This window comes from Magnolia sinica, chromosome 1 (assembly GCF_029962835.1).
Source record: "Magnolia sinica isolate HGM2019 chromosome 1, MsV1, whole genome shotgun sequence".
NCBI classification, from domain to species: domain Eukaryota; kingdom Viridiplantae; phylum Streptophyta; class Magnoliopsida; order Magnoliales; family Magnoliaceae; genus Magnolia; species Magnolia sinica.
The window spans coordinates 30,153,427-30,158,428 of record NC_080573.1 but is presented as its reverse complement, the minus strand read 5'-3'; the positions used below and the strand labels follow the sequence as shown (position 1 = coordinate 30,158,428).

The 5,002-nt window shown below is 39.6% G+C and overlaps 1 long non-coding RNA gene across 1 annotated transcript; it reads left to right on the top strand.

The window, feature by feature from the left end:
• The first annotated feature begins 2,919 nt into the window (after positions 1 to 2,919).
• On the top strand, positions 2,920 to 4,319 carry LOC131239390 (uncharacterized). Its single transcript, XR_009168209.1, has 4 exons — positions 2,920 to 3,049; positions 3,212 to 3,284; positions 3,516 to 3,697; positions 4,031 to 4,319. It is a non-coding gene; the product is annotated as an uncharacterized LOC131239390 (long non-coding RNA).
• The last annotated feature ends 683 nt before the right edge of the window (positions 4,320 to 5,002 follow it).

The following is a 5,002-nucleotide window of genomic DNA, read 5'->3' as shown; positions in this document are numbered from 1 at the left end:
TTACTAATGAGCTACAACGGTTGTGGGGTGTTCTAGGTTCCATACATGTGTGAGCAAACAGGGTTAACAAACAAGGTTAGTCAGACGGTAGGATAGACCGCACGAGTCGGGCGAGCGTGAGGCGAGTGACTTCGGGCACAAGAGACTCATGTAGTCGAACTACAACCACCCGAACACACCCGCTCAAACCCATGGGTCAAGCCATAGCATAGTCCTACCGATGGGACTACCGTCTCTTCTCAATTCCTAACCAACCCAAGGAGGGTGAGGGGATCCATGGCATGACAACTACCCAAGTATCATCAAGCATAATAATATCATATTCTCATGCGTTTCAACCATACAAAATTGATATTCTTACAAGCATATAAACAATTGTCAATAACTAAGGTGCGTGTGAATGTGTGGGTTTGTGAGGAAGTTAAACACTTCCTCTATCTCAAGAAATCATGTGCACAAGGGTAATAAATCATACACACAATGAAACACCACATGTGAGGAAAACTATCAAGCAAATATGGGCATACTATCATCCATACATCAAATCATGTGAGAGACAAGATCAACACCAGTTTGAGAGCTAACATGCACATCCATACAATTCCAACGAATATATAACTCCTAGGGTTTTCTCTAGAGTTTCAAATACAACATCCAAGCAATCAAAATCATTAAGCTCGTACTAAAATTGGTGCTAGGCCACTTAAGAGTAATAGTCCGCACCTATGGTTCGTTAGAGATTCGAAAAATGCCCTAGGGAAGAGGGTTTTCGGGTCGATCGGCCGGAATCCCTAAAACAAGTTCTTGCATGTTAGAATTCCAAGCCAATCCCATCTTACTACATGGATTTCAAGAAGAATGGGTGAAAATCTTACCTAGGCAACTGACGGACGGTTATTGAAGTTAAGGAGAGGATTTTCTCCTTGCAAGAGAGGTATGGAGTTGGAAGGGTTAACTCGCTTGGGCCCCACTTCGATCTAAGGTCCACCTTGAATCACCCCTCACACACCATCTTCTCCTCTTAACTCCTTCACTCTCTTTCTCTCTTGGTGGTTGTGGCAAATGGGGGAGAGTTATGAGAGATAGGGTTTATTCCCTAGACTTGGGCCATTTGGCCTCAAGTTTCCTCAAATTCCCAAAATAGCCTACTGGACTCACTTTTGGAGTTGGAGTGGCCCTAACAGTCCCTTGGCTACCAAATTTGGTGGGTAGGTGTCCAATGGCCCGATTAGGGCCCGTGTAAAATTTGAGAACAAACGGATGGACGGTTGTGGGTTTGAGTCAACGGTTTTGATCTTTAAACGGCCCTGAGGGGTCCATTCTGGTGATTGGAGTAGTTCTGGTGGCCCTCTGGATATGAAATTTCTAGGATAGATGTTTCATGGCCCGATGAAGGGTCATGCAAAATTTGTGGACGATCGGATCTAGGGTTTGGTCGTACGGGTCCGATTTGTGATCGACAATCACCAGAGTTGGTGGACGGGTGTAGGAAAATTCATTAGACCTCCACCATAAATATGGAAGAGATCCGACGATTAGATAGCCTGGTGTCTCGGTTTCATTTGCAAACGCCAGATTTCGGTCCTGGCATTGGTGGGGTGCATTTAGTCAGTGCCAGATCCCACTTCTGGGTGTCCGCTGGGTCCGTGGTCCGCGATGGTCCACAAGCCCAGTGAGATTTATGGTTCCCTTTATTTTTAGAATTTTTTAACCTTCCTGTGTCACGGTATAGCCCATACAGGCTGTTGCTAAGGACAAATGAGTCATCTGGCTCGACGGCCCGCACCGGGTCCTATCATGACCCGACCGGTTTATCCTAATGGGCTAGTCCTGGGTTGATTTGCCTGTGGTACCTCACCGCTCATGGTTTAAATGATCGGTCCTGTGGAAAATCCTATGTGGACACCCCAGGACACTGTACTGGTTGGACGGGTTGTTACAATGATCCTGTTTTTACTTGAAGGATTGTGTATTCAACCCCTCATACTAAATAGTAATAATAATAATAATAATAATCTTGTAAATCTATCACTTATTAGATTTAGACATTGGTGCAAAATCACAAAGTTGTTATTAAATCAAATTCAGTAAACTGATGTGACAGGTGCAAAATCACAAAAGGTGGAAACCAACAGGTGCAAAATCACAAAATTCCTGTTTTTGCTTGGCTCATGCGGATTATTCAGACAGGTTGGATTGTGGTAGATGTATGCCATGTGGAAAATTGTAGGGTGTGTGTATATATGAATGCTCATATTTCACCAGTGTATAGTTGGATTTGGTTAGTATTCTTGTTTTCTTAGTTGAGCATGCATTGGAAGAACATTGTGATAGACATAAAAAGAAAATTTCACTCTCTAGTATCAGCCACCAGTATAAGCCCACATGTGTGTACAATAATGCTAATACACACCACCAGATGTGTCAACCTAGCTAATAGGTGCAATATCTAAACCATCCATATGGTGGTCCGGACTGAAAACTTGCATTGCTCCCTCTCTTTTTTCCTGAAGCAATGATCATTCCTTTCTCACCATAGTGCCCAAAGACTTGCAAACAAGGTTATGCGCCACCTTGCCAAGCTATTAGAAGTTCCTCTATCTTATTTGGAAGCATCCAATGAACCCTGAAGAATTGTAGAAACTAGGAATTTACAAGTTGCTAAAGAATTTATTTTCTAGAAACAAATTCTTTATGAGAAACTGATTGGGTGTACCTTACCATCTAAGTTCTCTTTGGCCATCTAGGAATTTATAACTTCTCTTTTTTCCATAACCCAACCAAATCTAATTGGGTATACGTTACCGTCTAATCGTTGTCCATCTTTTTCCTAAACAATTGATATTTATATTCTATATTCTTTGACAGAGCTTATCAAATTAAAGTTTATATCTCACAACTACTGGCCACACTTGTAACAGGGAACAAGACACTTCAACCTAATACAAGTCAGGTTCAAATCATGGGCATACATGTACTGATCCAAACTCAAACCATGGGCCCATCTTTAAACGGGGCAAGGCCTCAAATTAAGATTGTTTGGGAAATTGTAAGTTTTAACCTCTAACTAATGAAGATTTATTCTTTCAATGTGTTTCATTCTTTAATTTTCATTTTATAGTCCATTTGGTTGGTTATTTGTTCCAATGTAAACCAGTAATATGCAGAATTCCACTTGTCCCCTTTTTTTTTTTTTTTTTTTTTTTTGCAGATGCCAAAGTGCTTCATTGTTGTATGAATCATCAAGTATCCAGTGCTAGATGCTAATATCTTAGTTATGTCAGGTACGTAAGGCACATGTGTATGAGATCCAAATCGTTCATTTATTATACCTAACTGTGGATACTCCATATGTCTGAAATCATAAAAACCAAATGATCAAGAGCCATGCCATTATTTTATAGGCTTTTCTTTTTTTTCTTTTTTTTTTGTTGAATGTGAGTTCTTTATGAATTGTTCCTATTTTAAGGTACTTCTGATCAATCAACCCAAATGATTGATTTCTCATGTTGTAGATTGCTGAAGCTGCATGTTGAATTCTAATCTTGAAGACTTTAGAACCTGAGCCCTCCTTCCACCAACAAATCCATCTCACCATTTGGCATTCTTGCCAGACATTGCATCAAGCCTTGTGTCACCCCATTTGCACACGAGCCATGTCCACTAGTGCAGGGTGACAGTTGCATTGCCTTAGCATGTAAGCATTGGCTTTCTTTTGTGCTGCTTATTGTTTTTGTAACTTAATATCCAATTGTAATTTTGGAATGACAACAATCTATAATTTGTAGCTGAATTGGGCTTTCTTTGGAATTCTGATTTCATTTGGAATTTTAATTTCATTGTTGTATTGTATTTTTCATTCAGATGAGTTTGTAGGTCCCACATGTAGAGTATTATACATATCTACGGATGGGCTATATTTTTCATTATTGAATAATTCAGATGGGGATCTGCCAAGCTTTAGCATGGATGTGCCATATATTTTTCAGTATAAATTTGTATAGCTTTTGTAAACGTTGTACTCTTGTAGTAGTAACTAAATCCAAAGCAAAAGCTAAAGCTGATGAAGAAGATGAAGATGATGAGGAAGAATCTGACAAGTCGAAGTCTGAAGAAATTGATGAAGATGATGAGGATGTTTCCAATAGCTCATGGCTGTATCCTGGCCATTCGTTGATCCTTTACTTAACCTTTCGCTTCATGCTTCAACAACTCAGGCGTAGTTTTCTGTTTTTGGCCCTATCTCTACAACATCTCTGCTATTGGTTCTCAAACATAATTAGTTTGGTTTCGTTTTCTATAATTGGCATCGTTTGGAATTCTACGTTGTGGGGAGTTACCTCTTATGTCCCACCACTTGGTGACATGTTTGAGATCTCTGCCGTTCACGTACTTTGTATAGATGGAGTGGATCTCTAATTCTCCTTGGCAATATGCAAGTAACTAATTCCTCAACCATCTCATGGCCAACATAAATTTGAGTCAGCATAAACCTTTGGATCCTCTTTTTGAAAGGTATATTGGCTCTAATATCCAACTCCCAAGCCCGCAAATGAATTCAGCCCACAAATGTATTTCTTGCAATATTTCAAAATCTGAATGATATTTGTCACATTGTTGACAGTAACATTGTTTTCGAATATGTGCCACCAAAAAATTGGATATGGGCTGCCTTGCAGTTCTATTTGTCATTGAATTGTTTTTACTCCATGTTTTATATTTACTTGATATGGATTTATCGATAGTTTTCAGCAATGATTATTGTATTTATTGATAGTTTTCAGCAATGATCAACAAGACTGTCTTCTTTTCTGAAAAACATGGGGCAGTGGTGATGCCATCCCAAATTTTAGCAGCATTTTCATCCTCTCCTGAAGAACATGGTGTATAAAGCTAGTTTGCATGGTTTTTCTTACTAGAACAGGCACTAGATAAAGCTTTGGTACGAAGTATGGGTGAAAGCGTTGATTTAAAGGTCACCAGGGTTGATGTTCATGACAAA